Below are 13,202 nucleotides of genomic sequence, written 5' to 3'. Positions count from 1 at the left end.
AATTGAGAATCTACTTTGATTTAATTTAGAAACTTTCATATGATTAAATAGTTTTTACTATCAATTGAAATTTACTTTGATTAGTAGTAATAATTTCAACTATAATCAATTGAGAATGTACTTTGATTGATTAAGTTTTAATTTGGTTAGGAGATTTAATAATAGACATGATTAAACACAATAGGATTTGATTGAGAATGTACTTTGGTTGAATTCATTGTAAATAATCTAGAAAGGTTTTGCATTTGGTTGAGAATTTACTTTGGTTAAATGCATGATCACTCTCAAATTAATTAAGAATGTAATTTAATTAATTTGAAACTTAAATAATAATCAATTGAATATTATCTATGAATAACCGATGATGAATCTATCTTGGAAAAGCAGTGAAATTAGCCTGTTTAATCATAACTGTTTTTAAGTTTCTTATTTGTTCGTTAAACATTCTCCAAACATTACTTTTATTCTTGAGCATTGCATTGCATTCATAATATTGAAATATTGAAAGACAATTCTGTATTCATTGGGAGACGACTCAGGGTTACTTTAACCCTATCTAATTTCTTGAATACTACTTGGCAATACTGAAGTTCCCTTAAAAAGTAGTATTAATTTGATAGCTTCATGGATGGTCTTTCAAGAATGAAAGAGATCTCTACATCTTCCCCCACTTCCATCACTACAAAATCTACTGGGAATTTGATTTTGTCAATATGAACCACAACATGTTCCACTATACTATAAGGATGCTTGATGGATCTGTCTGCCAATTGCAACACCATCCTTGTGGGCTTGACCTCCAGACCACCAATCTTCTTAAGCATAGATAGGGGCATCAGATTGATGCTAGCCCCAAAATCAATAAGAGTCGTCCCTATATCATGATTCCCGATAGTGCAAGGAATAGTAAAGCTTCCCAGATCTTTGAATTTGGGAGGAAGCGTCTTATGCATAATAGCACTACAATTGTCCCATACTTCAATTGTTCCTTCATCTAAATATTTCTCCTTTTTACTTAGGAACTGCTTCAAGTATTTTGCATACGCAGGGATTTGTTGCAATGCTTCAGTCAAAGGTATAGTAATCTCCAATTGCTTAAAGTTATCCATGAAACGCCCAAATTGTTTTTTTTCCTTTTCTAAATAGCTTTTTGGGTAAGGAAGGGCCTTCTCAATTACTTTTCCATTTTTTCGCTCGTCCTCTCCTTCTTCTTTTTCTTTTTCCTCACCCTCATCATTCTCATCTCCTTTCTTTTTCTCAGTCTCTTCTTTTCTCTCTTCATTTTTCTCCTCTTTTTCGCTCAATTCCTCTTTCTCTCTACTCATCTTTTCTTTCTCACCAACTTCCTTCTCTTTTCTCTCAATTTTTCTCTCTACTAACATCTTACCACGTATACTTATGACGACGTTACATTCCTCCTTAGGGTTAACTTCAATATTAGCCCCAAAATTATTCTCAAACTTATCCTCCAACTTCTTTGCCAATTGGCCAACCTGTATCTCCAAATTTCTAATGGCAACTTCAGTGCTTTTATGATTGGAGATAGATACTTGCATGAATTGTTGGAGTGTCTCCTCTAGCTTTGCAGTCCTATCAGATAAGGAGGGTTGTGGTTGCCATTGTTGTTGTGGTGGTCTATTGAATTGTCCAGCTTGCCCTTGACCCTGGCTTGGGTGAGGTTTCCACCCTTGGTTGTAGTTACCTGAGGGACCCTGATTACCCATAAAATTGACTTCTTCTTGGGTATTGGCTTGCATAACACACTTTCCATTTATATGATCTCCACCACATAGCTCACAAAGTTGATGTTGAGCTTGAGAGACATTTTGCAGCTCTTTAGGTAATTGAGAGATTTTCTTCATCAAATTCTTAAGTTGCTGAGTCATAATTTTATTTTGAGCCAACAAAGCATCTTGAGATTGCAACTGGAGAACTCCTTTATGTTGAAACTGATCTCTTTCATTATGTGTCTCATTGTCGTTAGCAGTCATGTTCTCTATCAACTCATGCTTCATCGAGAGTCTTTCATCTGATGTTACCTACAACTGAGGCATCCAACATCAATTTAGTATGAGATTTCAGTCCTCCAAGAAACAAAATGACCACTGTAGGTTCATCAAATCCGTGAGTAGGAGTCTTCGGCAATAGGCCTTTGAATCTATCCCATGCTTGGTGATGAGTCAATTTTGATGAGTCAATATTTTCTCAATTTCACTTAGCTTATTGTACCGAATTTAATCAGGGAATTGTGCTTAAATGTCCAGTATTTTCCCATTTTTCTTAATTGTGCTTAATTTGATCGGAAATTCAAATTTTAATTAATTTGAATTATTTGAGCTAATTATTTGCATTATTAATTGTAGGGAAATTTTTTGGAAATATAATTTGGGACATTTGGAGGAAAATTGACTATTAATTGGTGAATGGAAAAGCACGGCCCACACGCTGAAAAATTGGTGAGCCAACTTTGGAAGCAAAGGTGGTATTTCCAGCAGAAGCACCAAATAGGGGTGACATCCAGCAGCACAGGTGATGGACAAATTTGTAAGCACCAAAATATGATGTCACAAACTTGTTTCACAATCGGCAAGTATGACCGAATCGTTCAAGTAATAAACTTGGTAAGACCAAGTATCGTTCTTCCCAAAGGACTCACGGCCTAGTTTAGTTATGTGATTTGTTGATTAGCTAGGACTTACAAACGAAATATTTAGATTTTAATATGCAAGACAGAAAATAAACATGTATGCATGAATTGATCAATGGCAAAGACAGAAGATAAACACTTTCAATGGAATATATGAATGAATATGTTGTTGGGGGTCAATTTCATCTCATCCACTCTCATACATTTTAGGAATTCAACATTCAAATCATCATTGTTAATGCCACTCTCTAAAGTACCATTCTAGATGGCTTCTCCCTAATCAAATAGTTCATACAATTCCTAGCATTCCTAATGATTAGTTCATAAACGCAGGAGCTTAACGACAACCAATATAATATTGTCAGTATAATATTGGGAGAAATTCCCCGGATCTAGACTTCCCCGTACGTGCCCGTATCGACAAAACCAATAATCATGCATTAGAATGAGTTAAACAATGCAAGCATTGAGCAAAGAGGAAAGTCCCTAACTAATGATGAAAGAAAGCATATGTCTTAATTAAAAGATGTAATCAACAGATTCCATATATGAGAGCTTCAAGAGATTACATTGATTCCCCAACAAACATACAAGGTTTAGTTCACCATATTCATGGTGAACCTAGATGAATAACAATGAAAGAATGAAAGAATAGAAAAACCCGAGAAAGAGAAGAGGAGAGCTGTCACCATCTCCCAATCTACCCTCAAGGGGTGAAAAGAGAGTGTTTGCTTCGTTTCTGCCAAAGATACCTAATTCTAGGACGTGCAAGCCCTTATATACTAATTTAGAGTTACAAAAGATTACAAAAGCCCAAGCCCAAAAAGTGCCGCTCAGCGGTAAATACCGCTCAGCGGTGACTGCGCGTCACATTTCTTCCCCTCAGCGGCCATTTTGCCCCTCAGCGTGACTCCCGCAACCTCCTGAGTGCCGCTCAGCGGTAAAATGTCGCTGAGCGGTGCCTTCGACTTCTCTTTTTGCACTCTTTCTTGTCTTTTCTAATGTCACTTCTCTCCTTCTTCACTCTTTTCACTAAATTCACCTTAAAACCTGCACAAAAACACTCAAATCAAGCATAAACCTGTCCAGCTCTCTTATTTCTGAAAATATAGATAAAAGCATTGATTTCAAGCTAGTTTCTAAGTCTAAAGGTTGCTTTTAATATCAATTTTAAGCATGAAAATAACAGTTTTTCAACTGTTATCAACAGGCGGCCCACATCTTCATTTTTCCAGCACAATTAAAGAGTCCAAGAAGTGGCAAAACGAAGTGGTCCAGCCTTAGAGCAATTTTCCAGCAAGCACCAGTAAGCAGGCCACGTCCCAGCACGAGAAATGAGCAAGCAACTAGAGGGGTGCGTGGAGAGAATGGAAGGTGCACACGGAGATGGTTCAGCAAAGAAGCGGTCCAGCTGGCGTGGAGGGAAGTAGCAGCCCAGTAGCACACTCACGCTCACGGCCACAATGGAGAGGGGTGCACGTCCAGCTTGGGAGATGATCATCCAGCATCAACGGGCTTGGATTGATTCACGTTTAGCATGGAGTGTGGTGTCATGAAGAAAGATTAGGAGGTGCACAAGGCAATTGGCCAGCAGCAACACGGGAGCACAGCACGTGGAGAGCAAGGCGAGGAGGGTTTTGGGAGTTTAAAAAATATATGTAGGTCTAGGAGGGAAGTAGGTGCCCAGCCGCCACACAAAAGGGGGATTCTTTTGACATCTAGAATGTAGGACCAGCCGCTACTCTCCAGGAGGTTTCTTAGAGTGATGTAAGGTAGAGAAAGAAAAAGGGGGGCTGGAAGAAGGTTCTCGGCCTGGAGCTCCAGCCGCCACTTGCCACTCACTTCCGGTCTCTCGGTTTTGGTTTTTGGCTTTTACTGTTGAACGTTGTTTGGGGCTTCAATGTTTTTGGAACATTTTCTTCACGCTGTTACAATGGAATAAAAAGAAGCAACTTTTCTTTTGCCAACGGGTGCATACATTGTTTCAGGGGATGAATGGGATAAACCTTTTCTTTCTTTTTCTTCTAGGAGGGTGCTTCATTATGTAGGAATGTTTTTATATTTTAGCTTAAAAAAAAAGATGGTGCACGCTGACTGAGGAAGAGCACACGGACAACAGCTAGCTTTGCTTAAAATCACTTATTTTCTTTTAGATAGGAAGATGCGCTGATGTAGGTGCTAGAAGGAGGCGGGCATTTCACTTTGCTGGAAGGGGGGCCTGACGTGGAACTAGCTGAAGCCGCCTCTTGATATTTTTCTCGGTTTTGACTTCTTGAGTCGGAGAATGGTGCAGAGGTGTGGAATTTTTATTTGGGAAAAGAAGTAGGATACGTTGAATTTGGTGGTGTGCACGGTGATTGAATGATGGGACGTGTGAAGGTATTTGGCAGCCGAATGTGTACCACTCATTTTCTTTATTGATTTAAGAATGAAGGAGTAGAGTAGGTGAAATGTGTGGTGCACGGTGATGGTAGGGAGCTGCTGCCACGTCCAGAGGAGCTTCAAGGGTCTACTTTTATATTATTTTAAATGCTTAATCTTGCACTTAATTTGGTTACAATTTTCATATTGCATACACTTAGGTTTGAATGCTTGCTAACTTTTAAGTGATCTTTGCTTGATTACCATATTCTCCTTTCAATGTTAATCATCACAAAGTTAATTTTCACTCCTTTAATTTAAAAGTAATGTTAGCTTTAGTGACCAACCGCTTTAATTTGTAATTGAGACCGTTTTTACATTTCCGTTTGCATTAGTGTCTTATTTAAGTTCAGTTGCATTCACAAAAATCTTTCAAAACCCCTCCACTATGTGTTTGATCTGAGACTGAACCACGTTTGGTCCTTGAGAGACGACCTAGGAGTCACTTCCTAGTACTATACTGCATTCTTTTATGCACAACTTTTGTGAGAGGTGCGACCCTCTCAACACCTGCATTTTGTTGAGAGGGTCGCACCTCACACAACAATTGATTGCAAAATTAAAAGCATCAGTAGAAACAAACAGTTAAAAATTAAATCGCAGACAAACAACATCAAGGATTAAATTGCAGTAGAATCAATTACAGCAGCTAAAGAGAAACGATAAACTGATTTGGAAATTTTAACAACAGTAAATGAAACCAACTTTGCATTGAATTTAAAATTTGCAATAATTTAGTACAACAAACAAGAAAATTAAAATTGAAACATGCACATCACTTTGCCTCAACCGTAGCCCTCCATCAGAGTGTTTCCTCCTTCACGTTCCAGCCCCTACTGTCCCGTTCCAGCTCTTGGTGTTCAGCATTCTCTCGATCCTACTCTCCTTCCAAACTCTCTACTATCTACTCCTACTCTACTCTACTGAAACGTACACTGTTCAAAAATTACACTACACTACCTATTGGAACTACACTGCTGGAGCTCCATCCTACACTACTGCCTCTCTATTCTACTGGAGCCTAAAAACTACTTGAACCCTCAGCAACACACACGACTCTCTGCCCCTAAAATAACGTGCACACCTTTCCCTAAAAAAAATAATCATTTCTCCTCCTCTAAACGTAACAAGCTGCCACCTACTAAACTAAATCCAAATGCTCTAAGGGAAATCAATGATCACCGTGCTTGATTTCTAAAAGAAAGAAAAATCCCATTGCCTTTGCTCTGGACATGACTTCCCACCAACTTTCACCTAATCACTTCTTCATTCCTCAAAGAAAAGAAATCTCCAAAGCATTAAATCACCAAATAAAAGTAATAATGACCGCGAGCATGCACACTTCTTCACAGCAAAATAACACTATAATTTTATAGAATATAAAAATAAAACTCTGGTTCAAACATGAAGATAAAAATAAGACCATATGCTCTTCAAAGTTCTTGGTTCCAACACAGAAAAGAAAACGAAAACCTTCTACGCTGCAGCGTCACCGTGTGTACACTAAGTGAAAGATGAATAATCCCTCTTAAAAGCAAAGAAAGTGAATTGAATCCTACTGGACATCACCGTCCATCTCTCCTCTGTGTGCTCTTTCTCCAAAAATGCCGTGAGCTCCTGCTGGGTGCTGGCTGCTCTTAAAATTGAAGGATGATGCCCTTGGATGTGCTGTCGCTGGACCAGGCCCTCTGCCCATTTCTCTCCCCGCACCTCCTCAATTCCAAGATGCTGGATACACCCCCTGTGTTGCTGCTTCTACCTTGTGCAAGCTGTGGCACCTCCCAAACTGGACACGCTGGCAGCAGCAACAACGTCCAGCATACGTCCAAGGAAGCCTCCCTCTTTGCTGGAAGCTACTCGTGTCTCAAGTGTGGGCCGCTGCTGCTGTCCATTCAAGAGCGAATCCTCTTTCACGTGCACCCCTCAGCTGCTGTGTGCACCGCTTCATCTCCAACTCATTCCCGTGCCAGCTGCTGTCTTCAAAAGAAAGGAAACGTGTTGCTGCTGGACCAAGTGAATGAGCAGGCCGTGGGTGCAGATTGCTGGATGCACCGTGGATGCGTGTGAAGCCTTGCACTTGCTGCTGGTTGCTGGTGCTTTTTGCAGACCTGCTGGACTGAGCTTTTCTCCAAAGCACCCATGTGCGTGGCAGCTGTTGGACAGCGCATTCTCCTCCCCTTCATCTCCACGCTAAGCCCAAAAACCCTTCAACTTAGTTGGCAGCTGCACCCCCTTTGCTGGATATCAACCTCCCTTCAAAAGAAATCACCGTGCTATTCTCATGCTCTTCTTCATGCACCTCCTGGATGTGCTGCTGCCCGCTGCTGGACCGTGGATCCAAGTGTTGATTGTTGGATGCCACCCGTGTCGCTCTTTACTCCAATTGGATGCTGCTAGACTGCTTTCTTTGTGCACCCCCTCAAGCTCAAGACCGTGAGCTGCTCACCGTGTGCGTGGACGTGCTTAACTTTTGCTGGATACACCCCACCTTCTGCTGGAAAATGAAAGATGTGTGCCGCGTGTGATGTGTTTTTCGTTCCAGCAAGCAACATGCACATCTCCAAGTGCACCCCCAAATATGAAATTCACACCTCCTCACTCATTTAGCCTCTAAATGTCTCAAATTGTATTTCCAAAATTTTCCCTACAATTAATAATGCAAATAATTAGCTCAAATCATTCAAATTAATTAAAATAAGAATTTTTGATCAAATTAAGTACAATTAGGAAAAATGGGAAAATACCGGACATTTAAGCACAATTCCCCGATTAATTCTAGTACAATAAACTAAGTGAAATGAATAAAATATTGACTCATCACTTGGCCTAAAGTCTCATCCATGGCCTACTGAAAAGAAGAGATTTCCTACTTCCCTTAGTTTATCTTGGACTGAGGGAAGTATTTGTTCAAAAACTTAGCCACCACATCTTCCCACTCAGTGAAACTATTCTCAGGGAATGAATTTAACCACATCTTAGCATTGCCACCAAAGAGAAAGGAAACAAGCTAAGTTTAATAGCTTCATCTGGCACATCCTGAATCTTCATTGTATTGCATATTTTTGTAAAAGTGGTCAGATGTTCATATGGATTCTCGTGAGCTAAGCCATTAAATTGATTACTCTACACCAAGTGAATAAGAGCAAGCTTCATCTCCATTTTAGTGGCATTGACCCTTGGCCTGACAATAATGTTAAAATGAAGAGGGCCATTGACTGTTACATAATCCTCTAGAGTACGTCTAACTGGACCCATATTCTGATTGCCAGCTATGTCTTCTGTTTCCTGATCAGATACCAAAGTGAAGGGTTGTTCAAGAATCTCAGGAGAGGGAAAAAGTTCTCAGGAAACCCTTTTCTTCCTTCTTCTTCTACTATTGCCCAGATATGTAAAGAGAGGTTTAGATAATTTTGTGCTTCTAGTGCGAATCTTGTCCTGCATGTTGAGATTATTGATAGGGGAGCACTGCTTTAGCTGAACCCACAATCTCAGTAATATCTAAGTTTTTGATGATGACAACACATAATTAACAACACATGTGTTTTATGTGTTACATGTTCTATGCTTACATGTTATATGCGTATATGAGAACATGATTGTGTTGTTGCTGTGTTGTTCATTGCATTTCACTGTGTTATATATGTGATTTTATATATGAATGCATGACACATGTTTTTGGATGGAAAAACCACAAGCACTAATGTTGAACTTTAATTCTGTGGCAAAACAACAGTTTGAAATCGATTACATTATGGGGTGAATCGATTAAAACTCGTATATTTGCACAAACTTTTTCAAGTGTGCAGTGAGAGTTTTTCAAAGAGAAAAGTTTTCAAAACTTTCCATAACACTACTGCATAATCGATTGCATGCGATATGTATTTAATTAAGTTTGTTACTGTTTTGAAATTTGTTAATGCTTGATATATCTGTTACAACGACTATATTTTTAAATCTGTTGACCAAGCATTAAATGTTATTCGACTGCATTAATTGTGAATTTAATTAATTTCTTTCACTACTACTATCTGTTATAATTGAATTGGTGTATTCAACTGCATTAGTAGCAAAGTCGATTATGTTGTGTCTGATACGAGTTCATCTATATATTGACGCGATTTTGGTTTCTGTAATAGACTTTTGTGATTCTAACATTTTCATATTTTTTTGCAGAAAAGTGAAAAGTTTACAGAGAGAGAGAAAAGCTTCAAGAAACTAGTTTGACCATGGTGATCAACTAATTGTGATTTCTTGAAGAGCAAGAATTGCTGAGTTTTCAAGGTCTGATGTATCTGCACATTTGGGTGTCTACTGCAAGATCAGGTTCTACAATCTGCTAAAGATTGGGTTGAGTTCCCTATTGTGATTACAAGAAGAAGGACGTGTTGCATTCTTGAATTTGAGGGTGCCTCAAAGGGGTTGGACTACAGGAGAGGGGATTCTTGCTGCTAGTCTATTTGTGTACTGCCTATATTTTGATTAGAGGGTTAGAGAGGTGTTTTATATTTTTGACGTGAGGTTTATATAAAAACTTAATCATTATAGTGCTTTGGCTTCCTGTGGTTGGAAGGACACTGGATGAAGGCTTGGCCGAACCAGTATAAAAACTCAGCGTTTGATCTTTCTTATCCCTACTCTGTTACATTCAATCGATTATACTTTACACGCATTCCATTAAATTTTCGCTGCATTGAAAATCTTTTAACTTGCGTTTCAAGAAAAGTATAAAGGCATCTCTTTTGGTGAAAAAGATTTTGAAAGTTTTAAATTTTATACTTCACCAATTCATCCCCTCTCTTGGTGTGAGAAATTGAGCCATTCTATTTTAACATTGCATACACTAGAAAACAAAACACTAGAGCACCCAATTAACCCAAAAAATAAAAATAAACAAAAAAATTAAAAACAATAAAAATAAAGTCAAAACTGGTTAAGAATCACACAAAAGTATAGTTTAACCACGAGTCCCCAACAACGGTACCAAAAACTTGTTAAGTCATTGGCAAGTGTACCAAATCGTATCAAGTAATATAAAATGACAAGACCAAGTATCATTTCCCAAGAGACTCGTGTTACTAAACAATCGTATAATCACTTAACTAATTAAGACTAAAGAACGATTCCATTGAATGAAATTGAATTGCAGTAAAAGTAAACATAAAAACTTGAATGTAAAATTGATCAATTGAGGCTAAAACAAGAATGAATGAATGATTTAAGACGATATGAGATGATGATGTTGTTGGGGTTAGATTTCACCTACTTTACTTTCATGCATATTAGAACTCATCTTCCTCATTGGAATGTTAATGTCACTTACGAAATTACTTAGAACCCGATCCCTCGGCGTAAAAAGCCTAGCCTTAATTATTAGACCTCAATCCCTTGAATCCCTAATAACCAATTCTACATTAAGAAAAGTAGCATAAGACAACCAAACATCCTATCCCTATCCCTAGGCAATATTCCCTTTGGGTGAAATCCTCCAGATCATGATTCATAAGATATTTCCCAATACTCAAACAAATCAAACATCAAGTCATTATTGCCAAAACAAGACAAGCATTAAGAATAGGAAAAAATCACTAACATTCAATGAAAGAAGCATAAAATATTTAAAACATGTTAAATACATGAAAGTTTAGAGGTTATATCATCCCCAACAACAAATGAGTTTAGTTCTTCATTATCATGGAGAACCTTGGTGTATAATGGAAGAAGGAATGAATGGAAACCCTATAAAGTGAGAAGGAAAGCTCCTGCATCCCAATCTGCCTCCAAAGGGTCGACAATAGTGTTTATGTGCTTCAACCGTAAAAAGATACCAACCCTAATGTGTAGAACCTTTAAATAGATCAAAATTGGATGATGGGCCTAAGTGGGGCAAGCAGGCGCAACTGCAAAGAGACTAGCCCTCAACGCCCTGGCTGAGGACAACCAGGCGTCCTGCGGTGTAGTTGACTAGCGCTCAGCGCCCCTGGAGGGGGCGACTAGGCGTGCTTGTGAGATCCTTGGCCCTCAGCGCCCCTGAAGAGGGCACCCAGGCGTCCATGCGTGACCACCAGCGTTGAGGGCCCCAGAAAAGGGCAACCAGGCGTTGTTGCGGGACAACTAGCGCCCAAGGCCCCAGAAAAGGGCAATCAGGCATCCTTGAGCCTTCTGCAACCTTCTATTCTAGTGCTTATGTTGTCCTTTCTGGGTTCCAACTCCTTGATACTTTACTCCTCTTCCAAAACATATCAATAACCTACAAAATTGAGGGAATCAGTGATAAAAATCAATAAGTATAACCTCTATTCACTTATTCACCAAATTCAACTATAGCAAGAGTTTAAGCAAGTTGCAAAGTCAAATAGAGTTGATTTAGTATCAAAATTGCATCACAGATAACGGTAAATTCAACTGTTATCACCCATACATGTTTGTGTTTGTGTGTTTGTAATTAAATTATAGGTATGATCTTATAATATGTTATACATGAGCAAATAACATTGAGATTCATTTAAAACTATTTTGTTTTAGTTGAAGTATTTTCTTCGTTATTTTATTACTGAAAATAATGCAATTGGATAAAGTTTTTAATAACCCGTGACATCTCTGAAATTAGGATGGTAGACTTAACAAGTAAAATATGTAAATTAAGCATGATTTTATTGTTGAATTAAAATTTTGATGTGATAAATATTTATTAATATTAAAATGCTTAAAGAATGAAAGAGAAAATGCCATGTTTAGTTTATTTTTATCTTTTTAGAAACTAAATTAAATGGTGTACTATGTTTTCTTTTAGATTTTCCGTTTTTCTTGATGATTTTGTAATTTAATTGAATTAGTTTGATCAATTCACCAGTTCTTCTGTCTAATCGATGTGTTCAGTCCGGTTTGTAGTACGTAAGTTTGTCGGGAAATCCTTTTCCAACTGTTTCAACTTCAACTCGTTCAATGCACGAATTTTGCTTATTTTCTTAATTGTTCCTTTTGTATTCCATTTTTCACTTCGTTTTCTTCTGACTTTGAATCTAAGTTTCTATTTTTTTATAAATTTAAATACCAATCCAATGTTTTTTGGGTTGGCAATTGCTTCTGGATCCCACCATTTTTTACCTGGACTCCCTCATTTTTTGGAATTCCAATTAGTTTTATTTGAAACTGGTCCCCTTATGGAGACGGTACTTTATGGGGGCTGCTGTAACGTGGAGAGATAACACCAGTAATCGATGATGGAAGTCGTTGTGGTTTGTGAAAGTAAAAGATGCTTGTGGTAGATAATTTGTGATTGTGTTAGCTAAAATGGTGCAATTGAGCATGCAGAAAACCAAAAAATGGAGTTCAGAACTATGCTTTCGAAACACTTAATCCGGAATTAATGAGGAGGTATGAAGTGCATTTCCAGTCATTTTTGGAAGGATAATGATACTTTGACAACATTTTTTTGACAACATTTTAACACCATCTACGTGTCATTCTGTGATTGGTCCATGTTGGTATTTATGATTATTATTATTCATTGTGGAGTAATTTTGGACCAATTACAGAATGACACGTAGATGATGTTAAAATGTTGTCAAAAAATGTTGTCAAAGCATCATTATCCTTTTTGGAAGAGTAATTTTACAATTTGAAAAACTCATTTCGAAAGCCTTAAAAGTGAGATTGTTTCCCTGAAAGCGTAGTATTATGGGATTATATTTTGGAATTTTCATTTTCGACAAAATCATTTAAATAAATTTTAGTTTTGAAGTTTAACATTAGGGTTTAAATGAAATAGCGTTTAACAAATAAAGATAAAAGTGTTAAACGCAATAATTGAAAGATATCCTAATACTAAGTTACTCAAACATATTGTACCTAAACATTGATTTATGTATAATACCTAAATGCTTAGGAATGTCTAATGACTTTAATGTATGTATGTATTAGTACTCATTTGTTTATTGTGTTGTACTCTACCTTTTTGTGCAGATCAACTTAGTACAAAGCTTTTATTCAATAAGACGCAACATAGCATCTGACCTCGTACTAAAAGGCTACACCCTACATGAAAGTCAATGCTCAGAGTAACAAATCTTTTCCGAAGAAGTCTATATAAAAAGAACTGCATGAAGAGAAGACAACAATAATAATTATATTTTAC

Source organism: Vigna umbellata, chromosome 1 (assembly GCF_029865625.1).
Source record: "Vigna umbellata cultivar VRB3 chromosome 1, Vumbellata_1.0, whole genome shotgun sequence".
NCBI lineage: Eukaryota > Viridiplantae > Streptophyta > Magnoliopsida > Fabales > Fabaceae > Vigna > Vigna umbellata.
Note: the sequence above shows the minus strand (reverse complement) of the source record.